Here is a 23,115-nt window from a genome sequence, read left to right as displayed (position 1 = left end):
TGTGGGTCAACCCACAGCAGGTGGACAGCAGCAGTTCAAGAAGGCAGCTCACCAACATCTTCTCAAGGGCAACTAGGGACGGGCAGTAAGTGTGGTCCAGCCAGAAACACTCACATCCCACAAGTAAATTGAAAAACGATTGACAGACGTGCACTTGTAAGCATATGCAACCCGGAAAAGAAACAGTGATTGGGGAAAAAAAACTAAGACACCCATCAATCCACTAAGTAAAAATTAGAAACATGTAAACTTTTGGGACTGATTTTAAACACAAGCACATTTTTGTCACCTTTTTCCATCTCTTTCTTTATGATATAACGCAACCTGATTCCCTTCTCATCATTGCATGCTCTAGCTTTTGTTTGTGTTGAATAACTTGCATTAGTTTCACTTGGGATTCAGTTTGTTCTCTCATCATTTGCATGAATTGTTCCATTTTTTTTCATTACTTTGTGTCACACTTGCCATGATGTCTTTCATCATTTGCATTTGTTGCTCCATTGCAGCTTTCTGGAGCTCCATCTGGGCCTGTCTGTCTTTCTCAGCTGCAAAGGTTTGAAAACTTAATCACTTGGACGTTTTTAACAACATTGTCTGCAGCGATTGTAATTCAATTTCAAATTTGTTTTAAAATGAAGAAACAAATGGGGGGAAGAGGGGATAAGGGGAAATAAGGTTGGGAGGGAGAGGGGGAGGAATGGGATGAATACGGAGGGGGTGATCGGCAATGGGGTGGGGAGATAGGGGATTGAGAGGGAAAGAGAGAGGAGGAGAGAGCAAAAGGTGGGGGAAGAGGAATGAGGATGTGGGTTGGGGAACGGGGAGGCAGAGGAGGGGACAGGGAAAGGAATGGTGAGGTAGGAAGGAGAGGACATTGTTAGAAACAGGGAGGGGAGACAAGGAGGCTGGAGGATCAAAAGGGGAGGGAGGAGAAGCTGTGCTGCAGAGCCATCTGCCAGTTTGACAAGACTGGCAGGGCTGGGGGATAGAGTGTGTACGGGGGGAGAGGACGGGATGGATGGACGGAGGACAGGTGAAGACAGGGGTGGGAGAACAGGTGAGGACAGGGGAGGGAGGGAAGACGGGTGAGGGTGGAAGGACAGGATGGAGGGAGGGAGGATGAGGGAGGACAGGGGAGGGAGGGAGGGTGGACTGATGAAGGAAGGAGGATGGGTGAATGAGGGAGGGAACAAAGGAGGATGGGGGAGGGAGAGGACTAAGGAGAGGGAGTGGGGAGGACAAAGGGGAAGGATGGCAGGGGAGGGAGGGATGCAGGAGTAGGACGCAAGGGGAGGGAAGGGAGGACTGAGTGGGTGGGAGAAGAGAGGGTGCAGTAGGGGTTCAGAGCGATGGGGAGTATGGGGGAGGGAGGTGTGGTATAACAGTGGAGGGAGGGATGGAGGACGGGGGTGGAGGGAAGGGGAGGATGGGATGGAAAGAGAAGGGGGAGGACGGCGGGGGGAGTATGGTGAAGTAAGGGTGGGAGATGGGGGAGGGGAGTACAGTGGGGTTCATATGGACAGGAGGAACATGATGTGGGGAGAGACATGGGAGTACAGAGGAGGGGAACCAGGGAAGTATGGGTGGGTGAGAGACGGGTGTGGGGGGAGAGTAGAGTAGAGATAGGAGAGTACAGGAGTGGGGTGGGAGGATAGGGGCACTAGCTGACATCCCATCACCAATCACACTTTATTTACAAATGCACAGCCTTTGACAATAGCACAGCCTCCCACAGAGTCAGGCATTGCTATATTCCAATCTCCCTGACTCTGGCTCTTTTATGTCAGTCATCATTCTCCATCTTCCATTTCCTATACCACATTAAACGCTGATGCAAAATACTCAAATCGTAACTCACCCATTTCCTGCTGTCTGCACCTGACACATGCTTCCTTCTTTTTCTTGACCAGAACCTCAGTTTCTCTCGTGATCCAGCATTCCCTATACCTACCCAGCCTTGCCTTTCACCCTAACAGGAATATACTGTCTCTGGATTCTTGCTATCTCCATTTTGAAGGTTTCCCATTTTCTAGCTGTTTCTTTATCTACAAATAGCTGCCCCCAGTCAACTTTTGAAAGTTCTTGCCTAATACTATCAAAATTGGCCTTCCTCCAAATTGGAAATTTAATTTCTCAATCAGGTCTATCCTTTTCCATCACTATTTTGAAACCAATGGAATTATGATCACAGGCCCCAAAATGCTCCCTCACTGACACCTCAGACACTTGCCCTGCCTTATTTCCCAAGAGATGGTCAAGTTTTGCTCCTTCGCAAATTGCTGCGCCCACAACCTGAAAAAGAATAGTTTCCTTTACACACTTAATAAATTCCTCTCTATTTTCCCCCTTAACACTATGGCAGGCCCAGTCCATGTTGGGAAAGTGAAAATCCCCTACTGTTACCACCCGATTGAAATGTTTTTCCGTGAGGTGTGTTAGGAAGTCAAAAGCATGTATGTTCACTTTAAAAGTGAGAGTGTTTTCTGAATACTGAAGTAATCTTAAATTGCAGGCTCAGCTGCCTGAATGGAAAGGCTGGGAGTCAGGCTGTTCCTGAATAGATGCATGCATCCATTGGCTGTTAAATGGATACCTGAGTTTTGGTTGCTGTTTTGACAACAATTCAAATTTAACCAATTCATTTAAATCATGCCCAGGATACCAGAAGTCAATGGAATTTGAATTTTAGTGTTTTGACACCTGGAAATCAGTCAAATTATAAGAATTTAATGTGTCAAGTGGGGTATATAAACCCAGCATTTGGAAAATTAGAGAGCAATTGCCATCGATCAGCCGAGTAACTGCCATAGAGCTGGAGAGCTAACTGCTCTCAAACAAATTAGAAGATGCTCTTTCAAAGGTACCTTTTCCTATAAAACAGACTCACAGTAAAAAGGGAAAACGACCCAGGGAGATCAGCAGATGGAAGGTTGAAGATCGCAGAGAAGACAAAGGCTGTGTGGTCTTGAGATTATTTAAATGTAATGTTTAACAAGTGTGTTATTGAAACAGCATTTTTAAAATAGAATTGGGGTCAGACAGTAAAAAAGGGGGGCTTGGACTTATTATTTAGTCTTCACTATTAGAATTAAGAAAATAAATAGTTATTTTTTTCTTTGAATAGTGAAAATTAGGAGTTCTCTGACACGAGGTTCTCTGAGGCGAGGTAAGCTTTTCTGGGTGTTTGGTTTTCATTTACAGAGGGGTTCGCCCTCCAGTTGTAACGTGTCATTAGGATTTGCAAATCTGTTTGAGAGCAAAGCATTTAAGTGGGAAATTCTATAATGATGGTGATTCTGTGATGATGATGAATATGGGAAATAGTGGGAAATGTAATGATACAGATTGCATTTTGGAAGAACATGCACTAATTTGAACTGAATGTGAGTATGATGAAAGAGCTTATGTTAATGACATGATGATGTAGCACTGAGACAATCAGTGACACACCATCGAGCCTCTGAGATTTGAGAATGGAATAATTTGTACTGGAGACTGTAGTCAATGTTCTGTGTAATGGTGCAGAAATAAGGCGTCAGGACAACTATGTGTCAGACGATGGCTATTGTAAATAAGACAAAGACCTTGATGTTTCAGACTTAGTGAAGACCGTATAGTTTAATGGAGCAGTGCCTCAGCAGCGTAGGATTGAACTCAGAGTCTCATTTATTGGTGCCTCGATCATGGCTAATATCATGTGATTCAAAACCATACTGCTCCTTGGGTATAAGAGATGGAGTTGTTGGTTTTGAATTCACTTGGTATATATTTCTTATAACACACCCCCACTCCTGGGCTGGCGGGTTGCATCTTCACACATTTCCCTCAGAAGTCGTGTGTTAGTAAGATTACAATCCTATCTAAACCTCCTGCATTTCACTTCCAAATTATTATTCATTGTTATGGACCTTTCAGCTGTTTTCTATACAACCTGTCCATGCCCCTCAACCGTACACACCTCAATCAGATCCTGTTCAACCTTCTCTGCTCCAAAGAAAACACCCTGTTTATGGACAGTCTTTTACAGTGTAGGAATTGAACCCATGCTGTCGGCATTATGTCTATATTGTAAACCAGCTGTGCTGTCAATTGAGCTAACCGACCCGCCCCCAGGAGTCTACAGTGTGGATCACATCCTGCACCTTCAGACTCTACGTTAGGAATGCTCACATTGAACTGACTGAAGGCTCCATCCTGCAGTGATGGGAGCTGCTGTATATTCCATGAGTGTAATGGCAGATCTCTGTCAGAGCGATGGGCTCCTGGAGGTGAAGATTTCTTCTTGGGTTTATCTAGGTTCTCTGAAGTAGACCATCAGCCAAGAACAGTGTAGCACGTGGACATGGAACTGGGATTACATCTTTAACATCCCTAACCTTTTCAGGGGGGCAAAGTGGGAAATACTCCAAGAAATTCTCAGTCAACAGAATAAAAGATTTTTATCAAAAACGAACTTGCCTTCCTTTCTCCTCTGAAAATGTGTTGCTGGAAAAGCGCAGCAGGTCACCCATGCCCTCCACAACTTCGGCTTCCCCGACCCCCAATGCCTCATCTTCACATTGGACATCCAATCCCTCTACACCTCCATATGCCATGACCAGAGCCTCCAAGGACTCGATTTCTTCCTCTCCCAACGTCCCCACCAGTACCCTTCCACTGACACATTCGTTTGTCTGAGCTGGTCCTCACCCTCAATTTCTCATTCTAATCCTCCCACTTCCTCCATACAAAAGGGGTAGCCACGGGCACCTGCCTGGGCCCCAGCTATGCTGGTCTCTGTTGGCTACGTAGAACAGTCCATCTTCCCTAGGTACGCCGGCACCACTCCCCACCCTTTCCTCCACTACATTGATGGCTGCATCGGCGCCACCTCATGCTCCCACGAGGAGGTTGAACACTTCATCAACTTCAACACATTCCACCCTGATCTTAAATTCACCTGGACCATCTCTAACACCTCCTTCCCCTTTCTGGACCTCTATCTCCATCAACAATGACAAACTCAGACTTTTTTTTACAAACCCACCAACTCTCACAGCTACCTGGATTACACCTCCTCCCACCCTACTGCCTGCAAAAATGCTATCCAATATTCCCAATTCCTCTACCTCTGCTGCACCTGCTCCCAGGAGGACCAGTTCCGCCACAGAACACACAAGCTGACTTCCTTCTTTAAAAACTGTAATTCGTCTTCCACGTGGTTGAAGATGCCCTCCAATGCATCTCATCCCCATCCCGCACCTCCGCCATCAAACTGCAACAAGGACAGAACTCCCCAGTTCTCACCTTCCACCCCACCAATCTCTGCATAAGCTGCATTATCTGCCGACATTTCCGCCACCTCAAACGGACCCCACCACCAGGAATATATTTCCCTCCCCACCCCTTTCCGCTTTCCGCAAAGACTGTTCCCTCTGTGACTACCTGGTCAGGTCCACGCCCCCCAACAACCCACCCTCCCATCCTGGCACCTTCCCTTGTCACCGCAGGAATTGCAAAACCTGTGTCCACACCTCCTCCCCTCACTACCATCCAAGTCCCAAAAGGAGCCTTCCACATCCAAAGTTTCACCTGCACTTCCACCAGTATCATTTATTGTATCTGTTGCTCCCGATGCGGTCTCCTTTACATTGGGGAGACTGGACCCCTTCACTTTAGGGAACACCTCCGGGACACCCGCACCAATCAACCACACTGCCCTGTGGCCAAACATTTCAACTTCCCCTCCCACTCTGCTGAGAACATGCAGGTCCTGGGCCTCCTCTGTCGCCACTCCCTCACCACCTGATGCCTCGAGGAAGAATGCCTCATCTTCCGCCTCGGAACACTTCAACCCCAGGGCATCGATGTGGACTTCACCAGTTTCCTCATTTCCCCTCCTCCCGACTTTTCCCCAGTTTCAACCTGCCAGCTCAGCACCATCCTCATGACCTGTCCTACCTGCCAATCTTTCTTCCCACCTATCTGCTCCACCCTAACACCATCTCCACCTTATTGCATTCTTAGCTACCTTCTCCCCAGCCCCACCCTCCCTCCCATTTATCTCTCCACCCCGGAGGCTCCCAGCCTCATTCCGAATGAAGCGCTCCTACCTGAAACGTCAGTTTTCCTGCCTGACCTGTTGTGCATTTCCAGCACCACTATAATCTTGACTCTGATCTCCAGCACCTGCAGTCCTCACTGTCATCTGGTCCTAATCTCTGGTGATTTTATTCTGACATACCAAAGAAAGCTTTAGATTCTCCTTGATCCTATTTGCCAACAACTTCATGTTCCCCTCCTGTCTCCTCTTAGCTCTCTCAAAGTCCTTCCTGGCTAACTTGTAATTACAGACTCAATCTTACTCAAAAGGGTTGTGGAAGGCACAGACTGAAGAATAAATTAACGTGTTTAATATGCACAGCACTCGATTCGGGGAGCTTTCTTGATTCACTGCCTTCCTTATTTGATTTCATCTAAAATTAGATTCCCAATAGAGTGGAAACGGGCTCTTCTGCCTAACAAGTACATACTGACCCTCTGAAGAGAAACCAAACCCAGACCCATTTCTCTCTGACTAATGCATCTAACACTTTGGGCAATTTAGCATGGCCAATTCACCTAACCTGCATATCTTTGGACTATGGGAGGAAACCGAAATATCCAGAGGAAACCCACGCAGACACAGAGACGCACGCAGACATGGGGACACACGCAGACATGGGGAGAATGTGCAAACTCCCCACAGTCGCCCAAGGCGAGTCCCTAGTGCTGTGAGACACAGTGCTAACCACAGCCACCGTGCCACCCCCAACCTTACCTGATTTCAGTTTCAGGGCATTTTTCAAATATTCATCCACTGTTACTCTTTTAAAGTTAATTTTCAGCTCCAGACAAAAATCCCGTACAACCCACATAAGGCCAGGAAAGTATAGCATGAACCCTTCTCCATCGTCATCTTCCACTCCGGACTTGGATCGAATGATTATGGTCAGTTCTGTCACGTAACTTTTCCATTGATAAGGAGAATAACTTAGAAGCAGATGAACATTGGATTTCTAGTCATCACTAATATACTGATAATGCTCAGATTCCCATTACATCAGAAAGCCTTTACAATGCTGGGGAAACAGCAGAAATGACCTGAAATCATATGCCCACCTCTGAACCCAGCACTTCCCAAAAGGCATCAGTACAGGCTTCCCACATGTGTAATTCCCAGATGCAACTGGCCATTCAATTGGTCAGCTGTTTCCATCGAAATCCCATTGAGATCCCTGCTGTACGGAACCAGGATTGCACAGGACAGCAGCTCAGCTCAGGCTTGTTCTGTGCATTTCTTTTCAGGAGCCATGATATTCCTTTGGAAAAGTGGGATATTCCTGTGAATATTGTCCTGGGAAACCTCACAGGTTTGTGGTGGGACTCAGGTATCATTTGGGATTGTTAGCTGTGGAGACAAGTGTGTGTAAAGGTACATGTATCCCGTGGAAATGTCAAACCTGGCAAGACCTGTCAAAAAAGTGTCAAATTATTGAAGACCTGTCAAAATGTGATTTCATGAATTGTGATCTACTTAACTGAATGTGGTCTGAAATGTAGGATTTAGGGAATAGAAATTCATGTTTTTCTCCTGTGCATATGTATCTTTGTGGATGTTTGGCTGGCAAGGTAGATAATGGGAGAGAGTGTGGGATATTGGTGCAAAGTTGGTATCAAGGCCTGAGGAGCAAAGCAGGATGGGTAGATCCATTAAAGGTCTAATTGGGGATGTAGGAACCCATGGAGATGGGTAGAGGGATATGAAGTTGCTCAGGAAGTATGAGGGATAATGGGGCATGGATAAGGTGATAGAGTGGCCAGTGGGATTTGAGGGGCCTGGCCATGTATAGGGAGCAGGTTGGCATGGAGGTATAAGGGACATGGATGAGTTGAAAGCTTTCCATGGTTGAGATGAATTGGACAGAGTGTTTGGGAGGGGGAATGAGGAAGGGGCTGAGGGCTGAGGCCCATTTCACATTTTTGTTTGGACACTGTGCTCGAATCTCAAGGCAGGCTTTCTGCCCAATCTCCCCCCAGAGGGGAGAACGTGAGGACTGCAGATGCTGGAGATCAGAATCAAGTGTGATGCTGGAAAAGCACAGCAGGTCAGGTAGTATCCAAGCAGGATTATTGATGCAATCTATCCCAGAAACCAGTAGCAGCCACCTCAGCTCATTCCGACTCACCCAGCCTCACTTCCATTCCAACCTGCCCCCAGTGGACTGAAAGGGGAAGTACAGGTGACCATTTTAAAAATTGTAAAGCCAGGAATTCTCTTGTTTCTGCACACTCAATCCTGAAACAAAAATTGAAGCCTAAGATCTCCTGCTGCTCCACAAAAGCACTGTTGAACCGCTAATGTTCTAAATCAAAGGAAGTGCCAGAGAAACTCATTAGGTCTGTGAAATAACCACACAGAGGCCAGTATCCGGTCACCCATTATTTAAATATGCATCGTACATTGGCTCCAGCCAGCCAGCTCAGAGTCAGTTCCCAAAGTGAGAAAATTCTAAATCTCCTGTTCATTTCTTTTTATTTGATAAAACAGTGCAAGTTACAAACAGTTCACAATAAACAAATAGCAGTTCACAAAAGGACCAGTATTTACAGGGAAGAGACAGCAATGCCAAAACCCAAACTCCATTCAGTTAACAGGGAAATGAGGGCAAATCTCAAATCCCACTTCCAGTCATCAATAAGTAAATGGTAACAATCACAAACAAGACAGTCCAATCCAATGAGAAACAGTGCATAGAACACAGACCCAATATAGCTCAAAAAACACCTGACACTGGTCCACACTGCATACTGATCAGACCATCCTTGGCGAGCCTTCCTGCAGGACAGTAGTCAGCCTTCTGGTCTCTGGCTACCCTGCATACTGACACCCAGACACCCACTGACTGTAGCACAGAGTCAGTCCCCAAAACTCGAAAGACTCACCCTAGCTATGTCAGTCAGCCAGGGCACTCTGATTGGCCCAGGTTAACAAGTCCAATCACAAACCTCATTGTTAATAAGATCCGCCAGATTCCAATTGCTACAGTCTGGCTTGAAGAACAGAGTTCATGTTATGAATCCGATACAATTAAAGTCATAGAGTCCGAGATACACAGCATGGAAACAGACCCTTCGGTCCAACTCATCCATGCTGACCAAATATCCTAACCTACTGTCGTCCCATTTGCCAGCATTTGGCCCATATCCCTCCAAATCCTTCCTATTCGTATACCCATCCAGGTGCTTTTCAAATGCTGTAACTGTACCAGCCTCCACCACTGCCTCTGGCAGCTCGTTCCATACACGCACCATCACCCTTTGAGTGAAAAAGCTACTCCTTAAGTCCCTTTTAACTTTTTCCTCTCTTACGTTAAACATATGCCCTTTAGTTCTGGACTCCCCACCCCAGGGAAAAGACCTTGTCTATTTATCCTACCCACGCCCCTCAAGATTTTACAATCCTCCATAAGGTCTCCCCTCAGCCTCTGATGCTCCAGGGAAAACAATCCAGCCTATTCAACCTCTCCCTATAGCTTTCTTGTTCAGAATGTTGGAAATACCTTTAGTTTTATGTAAGTCAATTCTATCAATTGATCTTAAGTACACATGGGGAATGGAATTGTCGGTTACTTGAGTACTCCCAAAAAGAAAAATCTTGACACAGGAGAAGAGCCAGGAAAGATTTATCTGTGATGTTTCCCCCTGTGTATAAATCAAATCCAAGTAAAGACTGACGCTGATTTCTTCCTTCATCAACAATAATAAACATTGAGCATGGCAGAATGAAAAGTATTTTGAGAGACAGTTACCAAATGAATCCAAAGAAGTGATCTGAAATTGTTTCATACCATTACAGTGGATGCAGAATACTCACTGAGAAAAAGAATAGTATTTAGAAAGTCACAATTTCACTGACCAAAGAAGATGAAGAAGATTAATCTGAAGAAGGACCCGTTTACGTTTGATCTTGCTCTCTGACCATTCCCCAAGTATGTTACAACATTAATGTGAGGGAAATGAAAAGTTTAGCTTCAACTGACTAACCTATCCCCGTAGCCTACTCACTGATGCTTTAGACACAGGATGTGGAATGGAACAATCGGGTGGAATTGTGGTAATGGGGAAAAGGAGTCTGAAACATAATCAAGCTGTATGGAAGGATTAAGCCAGAGTAAAGTGGGAAGAGATCAGTTTCCCAAAGCTTGACAAGGATGATTACAGAGTGTGGAATGTGGTCCAGATGGAGGTATTTGCGAATGGAGCCACTAGGCTGAAGTTAGCTTTGGAAGATCTGGATTGAAGCTTGTCTCACTGGGTCACTCCTGGATATCACATCATTATAAACTCTTGTGTGTTGGTTATATCACCTTTTTGGTCAGATAACCACCTGATATAACACAAATGACTACTTTGTGCTGTTTTTGCTGCTTTTATAATTAAATGTTACTCCTGTTGTCAAAATCTTCATTTCATCCATCTCTCTATCAATGGCTGGCAAGGGTAAAGGTTGTGGATATGTTGACATCTCTGTGCCAGTCTTGTAGTGAATTATTAAATATTCCCAATTTACTTCCCTCTGTTCCAAACATGTCAGAGTTTGGTGCCTTTTTAATGATCGAGAGCAAAATTAACCATTCAAAGAGCAAGTTACAATTCCATGGGAGGGAGCTTCACAGATTCTACATCCTTCCAAATGCCACGTGATTGTGCAGTATTTAATTGGAGCCCTTTACACGAGAATAATAAAGGTTTTTGAGACTGAAGTCAATCTCAAATCTCAGGAACTTGAGAGACCTACAAATATTGGAGAGATTTCCAATATGGCAGTAAGATTGTTCAAATTACGTGAACTGTCATGTTTTCAATGTGTCATCCCACAACTTGATTTTTGAAATTGATTCAGAAAACTCAGCAAGATAAAACCCAGCTCTGGAAAACATAAATAAATGTTTCACTTGATTTTTAATTGACTGTCCCTGTTGTTTGTCTGTTGTTTTCATTATGAACATACAAATTCATTGAATCATAGAATTTTTACTGTAACAAACAAAGCTATTTGGCCCATCATGTCTGTACTGGCTCCAGAAAGACCTACTCAGCGAGTTCCATTCCCCAGCTTCTCTAAATTTGTTACTTTCAAATTCCAGCTCTCTTTTGAAACTTCATATAGAATCCTCCTCCACTGCTTTCCCAGGCAGCACACTCCAAATCCCAACAACTTTCTGAGTAAAGAAGTTTCTCTTTATGTCATTCCTAGCTCTCTTGTTGACAATCTTGAAAGTGTAGCCACTGGTTACGTTTTACAAATTCATTCATGGGATGTGCGTGTCACTGGCTCGGCCAGCATTTGTTGCCCATCACTAATTGCCTGGAGGGCAGTTTAGAGTCAACCACATTGCTGTAGGTCTGGAGTCAAATGGAGGCCAGAGGAGGTAAAGATGGCAATTACCTTCACAAAAGGACTTTAGTGAACCAGATTGTTTCTCCAACAAACAACAATGGCTACATTGACATCTTTAGACTCTTCATTCTGGATTCTTTTTTATTGAATCCAAATTCAACTATCTGCCATGGCTAGATTTGAACCAGAATCCCCAGAACATGATCTGGGTCTCTGCATGAATAGTCGAGAGATACTACTCCTGGCCATCTCCCTTTAAACTGACAAAGCAACTTGTGAGGAATGTGATGGAATACTCCCCACTTGCCTGGAATGGGGGCAGCTCCAACAACACTCAAGAAGCTTGGCACCATCCAGGACAAAGCAGCTACTTGATTGGCACCACATCCACAAACATTCACTTCCTCTAACACCAAAGCTCAGTAGCTGCACTGTGTACTATCTACAAGATGCACAGAAATGCACTGAGGCTGCTTTAACATTATTGTGCAACCCCACAGTCACTTCCACATGGAAGGACAAGAGCAGCAGATAGATGGGAACACCACGCCTGAAAGTTCACGTTCAACCCGCTCAGTATCCTGATGTGGAAATACATCACCCTTCCTTCATCCTTCGTACTGCTGGGTTAAAATCCTAGAATTCCCTCCCTAAGGGCATTGTAGGTCTATCTACAGCACATGGACTACAGGAGTTTAAGAAGGCAGCTCACCATCACCTTCTCCAGGGGCAACTAGGGACAGGCAATAAATGCTGGACCCAGTCAGTAACAGCCATGTGCAAGAATAAAAACAAACAGAATAATCTTCCATATTCGATCAATAATGTTCAGAATTTTGAACACCTCAATAAGGTGTTTGCTGACCTCTGCTCCAAGGAGTTTAAGCTCACTCGTTCTAATCATTCTTGGTGTCTAAAATCCCTTATTCCTGGTATCATTGTAGTAAATCATCTTTGAACTCTCTCCAGGGCTTTGACATCTTTCTTTCAATAAGATGCTCAGATCTGAGAACAACACTCCAAATGTGGGTCTGTCAATGATTTGCACAGGTGTCGTAACTCTTCTTGCTTTTATACTCGATGCCTCTACTTATTTTTGCAAGGATCCTCTTAGCCATTTTAACAACTGTTTCAAGTTGCCTGGACACCTTCAGAGAATCATGTATGTGAACCCTGAGGTCCCTGTGCTCCTGTAATCCCCTCAAAGTTGTGCCATTGAGCCTGTATTGTCTCTGTGTTTCTTCTACCAAATGCATTCCCTCACCTTTCTCTGCACTGAAATTCATCTGCCAGGCATCTGGCCATTTGCAACTTGTCAATGTCCCTCTGAAGTTGCTCAACCTCATTCTCATAATTCACTATTCTCCCTACAAATGTAGAGATTTTACTCTCAATACTCATCTCTAAAATGTTTACATGAATCAGAAATTCAAGGGTCCCAAAATCAATCCCTATGGTACACAACTTTCCGTTCATCTCCAAGCTGAGAAATGCCCATTTATACCCAATCTCTGCTTCCTGTCTTTTAGCCAACCTCTGAGCTATGCTGCCAAGGACAATCCCAAACTTTTCTAATCTGTTAACCGACCTGCCATGTGGCACTGTATTAAATGCTTTCCAAAACTAGAAATTGACGTCAACAGCAATATCCCCATCCACTGCCTGTGACACCTCATCAAAGAATGCAATGAGATTTATCAAAGATGACCTGCTCTTGACAAAGCCATGTTGACTGTCTAGTATTAGGTTATTTTTCTCCAATGGCATCTTTGCCTTATCCTGAGTTATGTCCTCCATCAGCTTTCCCACTATCTGTAGTTTCTTTTGCCTCTTTCCTAAACAATGTCACATATGTGACCCTCCAGTCCCTCAGGACTAATGCTGTGTTCAGCAAGAACTGGAAAATTTCTGTCCACATCTCTACAATTTTCTCCCTTCCTTCCCTCAGCAATCTGGGATGTATCCCATTCGGGCCAGTTCCCCAACTTCTGTATCTGGAGTGCTGCCAGCCTTTTTAGCGTCTCTTCCCTGCCTATCACTGTACTGCGGAGTTACTCAACAGCCACATTTTCAACTGGTTCATTGTCACCATCTTCTAACTTCGTTAAGATAGAAGGAAAGTAGTTATTTCATACCCCTGTCATACCATTTGTGTCAATGAGAACTTACTCTACTCGTTCCTTAGGAGTGCCACTCAATTATGATGATGCTGTGGCTTTCAGGAGGTTATTTTGTCCATTCTTTTGAAGAGAGGTTGTAAGGCAGAGGTGTTGACCTCAGTTCTAAAGACCACTTGAGTAAACAGCTTGTGAGGCCTTTGGCTTTTTATTAAGGTGGAACAATGGAAGCAGCCTGGGTGTGGCCTTCTCTCACAGAGCAGGATTTCTCATTTTTAAGTTTTCAGGTTGAGCTTTAAGCAGAAGTTCTTGGGGTGTCAAAAGAGTTGGAAGTTTCAGTGACTGTCTCCTGGCTGCTACTCTGAATTTTCTCTTGATGTCCTTTCCTCCTGAATTGGAGAACTGCATGTGAGAATCTGTGTATGAATTTACCTTTTTGCCAAGGGGTTGTGTTTATGGGATGTTCCTACATTGGAACAGTTAATTAATATCAGTTACTGTATCTGTTATTCTGATAAGTTTCCAGTAGAGTTTAAGTTATTCTAAGTTCCTCTTTGATTGTATTTTAAATACAGTATTTAAACAAATTGTGCTTTGCTTCACGTCAAGAAGCAAGGCACAAGGCATTTTACATCTGTCTTTAAAATAAGGACGAGTTTGGCTCTACACTACCTTCTTAAAATATTTCAGAGGGGTTTGATCAGGTCCATAACACAATCCTTTACTAATCTTTTACCTGTAATATGTTTGAATAACATTTAACTACCTGTTTGAGTGCAGCTTGCCATCATTTCCTCATGCTTTCTTTTATTCCAGCCTTACCTTCTCTCCTGCATTTGAAACCCTCTTCTCATTTGTCACGAATATTATTCCAGTATGAATCATATGTCTCCCTTATTTTCTCATTAATTCCTTAATCTTTCAGGGTACATTAGCTCTGAAAACCATATTTCTCATGGGTATGTACTGAGCTTGCACCTACAGGGATCTATGCTGGGACCACTGTTGTTTGTGATATGCAGAAATGATCTGGAGGAAGGTATAGGTGGTCTGATTAGCAAGATCGCAGATGACACGAAGGTTGGTGGAGTAGCAGATAGTGAAGCAGACTATCAGAGAATACAGACTATCAGAGAATACAGCAGAATATAGATAGATTGGAGAGTTTGGCAGAGAAATGGCAGATGGAGCTCAATCCGGGAACATGTGAGGTGATGCATTTTGGAAGATCCAATTCAAGTATGAACTATACAGTAAATGGTGAAGTCCTGGGGAAAGCTGATGTACAGAGACATCTGGGTGTTCAGGTCAACTGTACCCTGAAGGTGGCAATGCAGATCAGTAAAGTGGCTTGCTTTCCTTCATCAGATGGGGTATTGAGTACAGAGTTGGTAGGTCATGTTACAGGACTTTGTTTTGGCCACATTTAGAATACCATGTACCGTTCTGGTCACCACATTACCAAAAGGATGCGGCTGCTTTGGAGAGGGTGCAGAGGAGGTTCACCAGGATGTTGTCTCGTATGGAGGATGCTAGCTGTGAAGAGAGGTTGAGTAGATTCGGATTATTTTCATTAGAAAGACAGAGGTAGGGTGGGGGGGGGGGGGGGGGGGGGGGGACCTGACTGAGGTCTACAAAATCATGAGAGATATAGACAGGGTGAATAGGAAGAAGCTTTTTCCCAGAGTGGAGGACTCAATTACTAGGGGTCATGAGTTCAAAGTGAGAGGGGAAAAGTTTAGGGGAGTTATGCGTGGAAAGTTCTTTATGCAGAGTGTGGTGGAAGCCTGGAACGCTTTGGCAGCGTAGGTGGTCAATAGCATCACTTAAGATGTATCTAGACAGGTCCATGAATGGGCAGGGAGCAAAGGGATACAGACACATAGAAAATAAGTGACAGGTTTACATAGAGGATCTGGATCAGCACAGGCTTGGAGGGCCGAAGGGCCCGTCTTGTGCTGTAATTTCCTTTGTTCTTTATTCTATTCTCTCTTTTGAAAGTCTCCCACGTTTCATCTTCCAGGTTACCCACCAAAATCATTTCCAATCAACATGCTGCAGTTCAACTTTCATGCCCCTGAACTCTGCCCTAGTCCTGTCTGGTATTGTCATCCTTCCCTGATTTTTATCCTTTTCCAACTTGATATTGAACCTTCTTATATCACGACTGCTATTTCCAAAATGCTCCCCCACTCAGACATTGTCCACTCAGCCTGCCTCATTTCCTCAGACCAGACCCAGCGCAGCTCCCTCCCTAGTAGGGCTAGAAATGTACTGTTCCAGAAGGTTCTCCTGCACACATTGCAGAGATTTCTCCCATTTTGTACCCCCACACTCTACCCTTTCCCCCAGTCTGTCTGACGGTAACTGAAATCACCAACTATCACAATCTACCTGACAATAATCTGCCGACAAATGCTCTCTACTTCCTCCCCATTATTTGGAACTCTATAATAAAGACTTAACAAGGTCACTGCTCCTTTCCTGCTTCTCACCTCCTCCCATGTAGATTCTAATTCAGAAACTGTATCTCATTCAAGGGCAATGATACTATCTTTGACCAAGCCCACTACACCTCCTCAGCGTTGACCCATCCTGTATAAATAGGGATGTTCAGTTTCTAGTTTTGTTCTGGCATGAGCTATGCTTGTGTCAATGCTTCACATTGGTTTCACAGTTCAGCGAGGGCCGAAGGGCCTGTACTGCTCTGTGATATTCTACATTCTATGTTCTAAAACTCGGCCCAATAGTAAACCTATCCCCTGCCTTACAAATTTAAGTCCATTCCCATTGCAATATTTACTCACATATTAATGCCTTGGGGGAAGAAAGTGAATGTACTGTCACCAAATTTACAGACAACACTAATTTAAGTGGAAAGGCAGATTGTGAGAGCAGCTCACACAGAGATATGAATAGGTTAAGTAAGTAGGCAAAAAGTTGGCAAATGGTGTCTGACATGGGAAAATACAAAGTTATTCATTTTGCAAAAGGGAATAAACGAACAAAAAGAAAAACTGCAGAAAGCTGCAACTCAAAGGGACATGGGGGCACTTATGCAAAAAATACATAAAGCTAGCACACAGGGGCAGCAGATAATCAGGAAGGTTAATAGAATGTTGGCCCTTATTTCAAGGGGTTTGGAGGTCACCACGCCAGGCCGGGAGGCTGCTACACCAGGCCAGGAGGTCACCACGCCAGGCTGGGAGGCTGCCACACCAGGCCAGGAGGTCACCACGCCAGGCCGGGAGGCTGCTACACCAGGCCAGGAGGTCACCACGCCAGGCTGGGAGGCTGCCACACCAGGCCAGGAGGTCACCACGCCAGGCCGGGAGGCTGCTACACCAGGCCAGGAGGTCACCACGCCAGGCTGGGAGGCTGCCACACCAGGCCAGGAGGTCACCACGCCAGGCCGGGAGGCTGCTCACCAGGCCAGGAGGTCACCACGCCAGGCCGGGAGGCTGCTACACCAGGCCAGGAGGTCACCACGCCAGGCCGGGAGGCTGCCACACCAGGCCAGGAGGTCACCACGCCAGGCCGGGAGGCTGCTACACCAGGCCAGGAGGTCACCACACCAGGCCGGGAGGCAGGCCAGGAGGTCACCACGCCAGGCCGGGAAGTTGCTACACCAGGCCAGGAGGTCACCACGCCAGGCCGGGAGGCTGCCACACCAGGCCAGGAGGTCACCACGCCAGGCCGGGAGGCTGCTACACCAGGCCAGGAGGTCACCACGCCAGGCCGGGAGGCTGCCACACCAGGCCAGGAGGTCACCACGCCAGGCCGGGAGGCTGCTACACCAGGCCAGGAGGTCACCACGCCAGGCTGGGAGGCTGCCACACCAGGCCAGGAGGTCACCACGCCAGGCCGGGAGGCTGCTACACCAGGCCAGGAGGTCACCACGCCAGGCCGGGAGGCTGCCACACCAGGCCAGGAGGTCACCACGCCAGGCCGGGAGGCTGCTACACCAGGCCAGGAGGTCACCACACCAGGCTGGGAGGCTGCTACACCAGGCCAGGAGGTCACCACGCCAGGCCGGGAGGCTGCTACACCAGGCCAGGAGGTCACCACACCAGGCTGGGAGGCTGCTACACCAGGCCAGGAGGTCACCACACCAGGCCGGGAGGCTGATACACCAGGCCAGGAGGTCACCACACCAGGCTGGGAGGCAGGCCAGGAGGTCACCACGCCAGGCCGGGAGGCTGTTACACCAGCGCAGGAGGTCACCACGCCAGGCCGGGAGGCTGTTACGCCAGCACAAGAAGTCACCACGCCAGGCCGGGAGGCTGCTACACCAGGCCAGGAGGTCACCATGCCAGACCAGGAGGCTGCTACACCAGGCCAGGAGGTCACCACACCAGGCCGGGAGGCAGGCCAGGAGGTCACCACGCCAGGCCGGGAAGTTGCTATACCAGGCCAGGAGGTCACCATGCCAGGCCGGTAGGCAGGCCAGGAGGTCACCACGCCAGGCCGGGAGGCTGTTACACCAGCGCAGGAGGTCACCACACCAGGCTGGGAGGCTGCTACACCAGGCCAGGAGGTCACCACACCAGGCTGGGAGGCTGCTACACCAGGCCAGGAGGTCACCACACCAGGCTGGGAGGCTGCTATACCAGGCCAGGAGGTCACCACACCAGGCCGGGAGGCAGGCCAGGAGGTCACCACGCCAGGCCGGGAGGCTGTTACACCAGCGCAGGAGGTCACCACGCCAGGCCGGGAGGCTGTTACGCCAGCACAAGAGGTCACCACGCCAGGCCGGGAGGCTGCTACACCAGGCCAGGAGGTCACCATGCCAGACCAGGAGGCTGCTACACCAGGCCAGGAGGTCACCACACCAGGCCGGGAGGCAGGCCAGGAGGTCACCACGCCAGGCCGGGAAGTTGCTATACCAGGCCAGGAGGTCACCATGCCAGGCCGGTAGGCAGGCCAGGAGGTCACCACGCCAGGCCGGGAGGCTGTTACACCAGCGCAGGAGGTCACCACACCAGGCTGGGAGGCTGCTACACCAGGCCAGGAGGTCACCACACCAGGCTGGGAGGCTGCTACACCAGGCCAGGAGGTCACCACACCAGGCTGGGAGGCTGCTACACCAGGCCAGGAGGTCACCACACCAGGCTGGGAGGCTGCTACACCAGGCCAGGAGGTCACCACACCAGGCTGGGAGGCTGCTATACCAGGCCAGGAGGTCACCACACCAGGCCGGGAGGCAGGCCAGGAGGTCACCACGCCAGGCCGGGAGGCTGTTACACCAGCACAAGAGGTCACCACGCCAGGCCGGGAGGCTGCTACACCAGGCCAGGAGGTCATCATGCCAGGCCTGGAGGCTGCTACACCAGGCCAGGAGGTCACCATGCCAGGCCTGGAGGCTGTTACACCAGGCCAGGTGGTCACCATGCCAGGCCTGGAGGCTGTTACACCAGGCCAGGAGGTCACCATGCCAGGCCAGAAACCCTGGAAATCCATCCCATTGCTCAAATTATTCCTTGTTATGTGCTTTAGTTTACAACAATACAAGAGGAAGCAGCATCAAAAACAGTGCCAGAGGTTTGCTGTCATTTTGAATGAACACCATATGAAGGATACTTGATGTCCAGTAGAGCCTATTGGTCGATTGTTCCTTTGCTGTTGTACACAAACATGCTACTCAGCAGAACTGCGAGTGCGAAATCTTATTATCATTGCTTTCATTTCCCTGCAAAACAGAGATAGAGAAAACTAAGATGGATGTAAACTATCATGCCACATTCCATGCATTACAATTGAATGTTTCATGTTGAACTCTCAAGTAATAATAAGGCACCTGCGAGAGGAGAGTTTCCAATGAACTGACTGAAACTGAATAAAATAAATTGCTGTGTATCTTTCTGAAAGCCGGGGCAGAGAGAAACAGGCCGAATTCTTTCGTCTCTTCATCTTGTTTCTGTAACTGAGTAGTTTTATGTTGAAAAAGGAGTGGTGTGTTCTAAACCCCTGATTGTGGATTCAATTTTAACATAACATGTAGCAACCTTTAACTATAAGCTCGAGAGTGTGACGCTGGAAAAGGACAGTGGTTCAGGCAGCATCCAAGGAGCAGGCATAAGCCCTTCATCAGGAATGTGATCTGTTTATTTGGGGGTCTTGGTTAGCTGATGAGTGGAGTATAATCCACAGTGACTCTGACAGCACATGTCCAATTCCCATACCAGCTGAGGTCCCCATGAAAGACCCACCTTCTCAAACCTGCCCCTCCCCTGAAATGGGATGATCCTCAGCTTCAACTCACCACCAGTTGTCTCGGACAAGGAGTAGGCCATTCAGCCCCTCAAGCCTATTCTGCCATTCCACAACATCATGGCCTATTCAATGGACCTGCTTTTGCCCATATTCCTTAACACTTCCTTCAGAAGTGATTGCAGCTTGGAGAGGGTTGGTTCATTTGGTCGAGAAGGGGTGGGGAAAGTGTGGAGATGGAGCCCAGATTAAAAAAGAAGTTGAGCAGACAAAGGAATGGGTAAACGTCAGCCTGGGAGAATGAGTAGCTGTGAATGGGGACAGTTTGTGGGAGTGTGTAGTAGCAGAACACATGACGACAAGGCCTGGTGTGTGGGTTCGGGTAAGGACATGGAGAAGGTGCTCAGGTCCTAAGATTACTGAATTCAATATTGAGTCCAGAGGAACAAGATAACTTTAATATGGGAATTCTCACTCTCAAACTGAACATTAAATTATATCATATCACGATTACTACTTACCTTTCCTATTCATCTACTTATCCAAATGTCTTTTAGACATTACAATGGTACCCACACCCACCACTTCCTCAGGAAGGTCATTCCACACACGAACCACCTTGTGTAAAAGATTTGCCCCTCGTGTCTTTTTTAAATCTCTCTCCTCTCACCTTGGAGATGTGCCCCAGACTCTTGAAATCCCCCATCCTAGGGAAAAGACAATTACCATTAACTCTATCTATACCCCTCATTATTTTATAAGATTATCTAACGTCACCTCTCAACCTCATACGTTCCAGTGAAAAAGTCTCAGCCTTTCCAGCCTTGCTCTACCTCAAACCTTCTATCCTTGGGGATCTTTACTCCGCAGTCCTTTATTAAACCTGTCTCTTTACACATTACCAGACCCAGCATTGCCTGCTCCCTGGTTGGCACCATGACATACTGCTCTCAGAAACGATTCCCAATGTACCCTGTGAATTTATTGCTGCAGCTACCATTTCCAACTTGATTGGGCTAATCAGCTAGAAGCTTAAAGTCACCCCTAATGACTACCCTGTTCATTTGATCAGCTCCTATTATCTATTGACTTATACCCTTTCCTACAGTGTAGTGACATTACAGTCCTGATGAATCACGTAACTAGGGCTGCAGATAGAGCTTTAAACTAAGTTGTGTGATAATGGTTCATTTACGTGGAAAAATTAAACGGATGGGAAGGTTCAGCAGAGGTTATTAAAGTTTCTGGAGCTTGCAATAGGACAGAGAGTATGAAAAGAGTCAGGAATCTAACTTCAGGCACAGCAGAGAAGGGACAACTATTAAAAGGCTGGCTGTTAAATGCAGGACTGAGGGTTCTACTTAAATACCACAGCATGTGAAACAAGGTAAATGAAATTGGTGAGTATGATGTTGTGTACAAAGGCTAAACAGAAATCTTCAATAACAAAGTTATGTGTATAAAGATGAATGACTACTATGAATAAAGCATACATTTAAAATCAGAAAAGTTATGTGTATTACAGAGATATGGCTGCAAGGGATCAGAACTGGAAACTAAATATCCAAGGCTGCATGTCCTATTGAAAAGACAGGCAGAGGGAGCAAGAATGTCTTGTTCATAAGAAATGAAATTAAATCGATAAGAAGAAGAACTAATATCGAGTCAGAAGGCATAGAATCAGTGTGGGTGGAGTTGAGGAAAGGCAAAAGAAAGATGACCCTGATGGGAGTAATGTACAGGCCTCTGAGCAGTAATCAGGATGTGAGGAAGAAAATAAATCAGGAGATAAAAAAGGCAATTACAAAAGGCAGTATTACAATCACCATAGGGTCTTCAACAATAGGGTGGACTGAGAAAATCAGTTTGATATTGGATCTCAGGAAAGGAAACCCAGCAAAGGATAATGAAGAAACTAATAAGGGTAAAATATGAAATATGAGAACATGGGAACAGATAGCATAAAAGTATATTGCAAAAGATTTTTGTAGATTCCTAAAAGATAAAACAGTGAGACAAGAGCAGACATTGGAATGCTGGAGAAGTGGCAATGGGGACCAAAGAATTGTGGCGGGACTGAATGGACACTTTGCATCAGTTTCCACAGTGGAAGATACCAGCAGAATATCAGAACATGAAGAGGGTCCGGGGTCAAAGGGGAGTGCAGTGGCCATCACGAAGGAGAAGGGACTGAGGAGGCTGAAAGATCTGAAGGTGGATAAATTACCCAGACCAGATGGACTATCTCAGGGTTCGAGAGGAGATAGCTGAGATCACAGAGGCATTGGTGGGGAACTTTCAGGAATCACTGAAGTCACAGAAGGGCCCAGAGGACTGAAAAATGGTTAATGTAACAATCCTGTTGAAGAAGTGGGGGAGGCAGAATGTAGGAGATTATTGGCCAGTTATGGTAAAATGGGGTGAAGTCAGCACAGCTTCGTCAAGAGTGGTGATGTTTGACAAATGTGTTGAAATTCTTTGAGGAGCTAACTAGGGAGGTGAGAGCCTAGTGATCTTATCACTGAACTATTAATCCAGAGACCCAGGTGCTGTTCTGGGAACCCTGTTGAAGTCCACATTGGCATTCAGTGAAATTTGAATGCAATAAGAATCTGGAGTTGGGAGTTTAATGATGGCAATTATCTGTTATTATAGTGTCATGGAGATATACAGCACAGAAACAGACCCTTCAGTCCAACTCATCCATGCTGCCCAGTAATGCTAATCTAATCTAGTCCCAATTGCCAGCACTTGGCCCATATCCCTCTTAAACCCTTCCTATTCATATACCCATCCGAATGCCTTTTAAATGCTGTAATTGCACTCACCTCCACCACTTCATCTGGCAGCTCATTTCATTCACACACTACACTCTGCATGAAACAATTGCCCCTTAGGTATCTTCTATATCTTTTCCCTCTCATCCTAAGCCTATGACTTCTCGTTCTGGTCTCCCCCACCCCAGGGAAAAGACTTTCTCTATTTACCCTATCCATGCCCCTCATGATTTTATAAACCTCTATAAGGTCATCCTCAGCTTCCGATGGTCCAGGGAAAACAGTCCCAGCCTATACATTCTCTCCCTATAGTTCAAATCCTCCAATTCTGGCAACATCCTCGTAAATCTTTTCTGAACCATTTCAAGTTTCACAACATCCTTCCAGTAGGAAGGAGACCAGAACTGCATGCAATATTTCAAAAGCAGCCTAACCAAAGTCCTGTGCAGACGCAACGTGAACTCCCAACTCCTTTACTCAATGCTCTGACCAATAAAGGAAAGCATACCAAACACCTTCTTCACTATCCTATCTACCTGCGACTCTACTTCCAAGGAACAATGAACCTGCATTTCAAGGTCTCTGTTCA

The 23,115-nt window shown here is 46.4% G+C and overlaps 1 pseudogene across 1 annotated transcript in view; it reads right to left on the bottom strand.

The window, feature by feature from the left end:
• Positions 1-289: 289 nt before the first annotated feature.
• The window catches only part of LOC122552576 (guanylate-binding protein 1-like), a 40,483-nt pseudogene continuing 17,657 nt past the window's right edge, over positions 290-23,115 (bottom strand). The window contains exons 3-5 of the transcript XR_015758335.1: positions 19,120-19,228; positions 6,800-6,987; positions 290-545 (exon numbers count right to left, since the gene is read on the bottom strand). The product of XR_015758335.1 is annotated as a guanylate-binding protein 1-like (transcript). The remainder of the gene's footprint in view (positions 546-6,799; positions 6,988-19,119; positions 19,229-23,115) is intronic.

Source organism: Chiloscyllium plagiosum, unplaced genomic scaffold, assembly GCF_037043375.1.
Source record: "Chiloscyllium plagiosum isolate Xiang-an unplaced genomic scaffold, Cpla_swu_hap1 HiC_scaffold_10, whole genome shotgun sequence".
Lineage (NCBI taxonomy): Eukaryota > Metazoa > Chordata > Chondrichthyes > Orectolobiformes > Hemiscylliidae > Chiloscyllium > Chiloscyllium plagiosum.
Note: the sequence above shows the minus strand (reverse complement) of the source record. Positions and strands in the feature narration are given on the sequence as shown.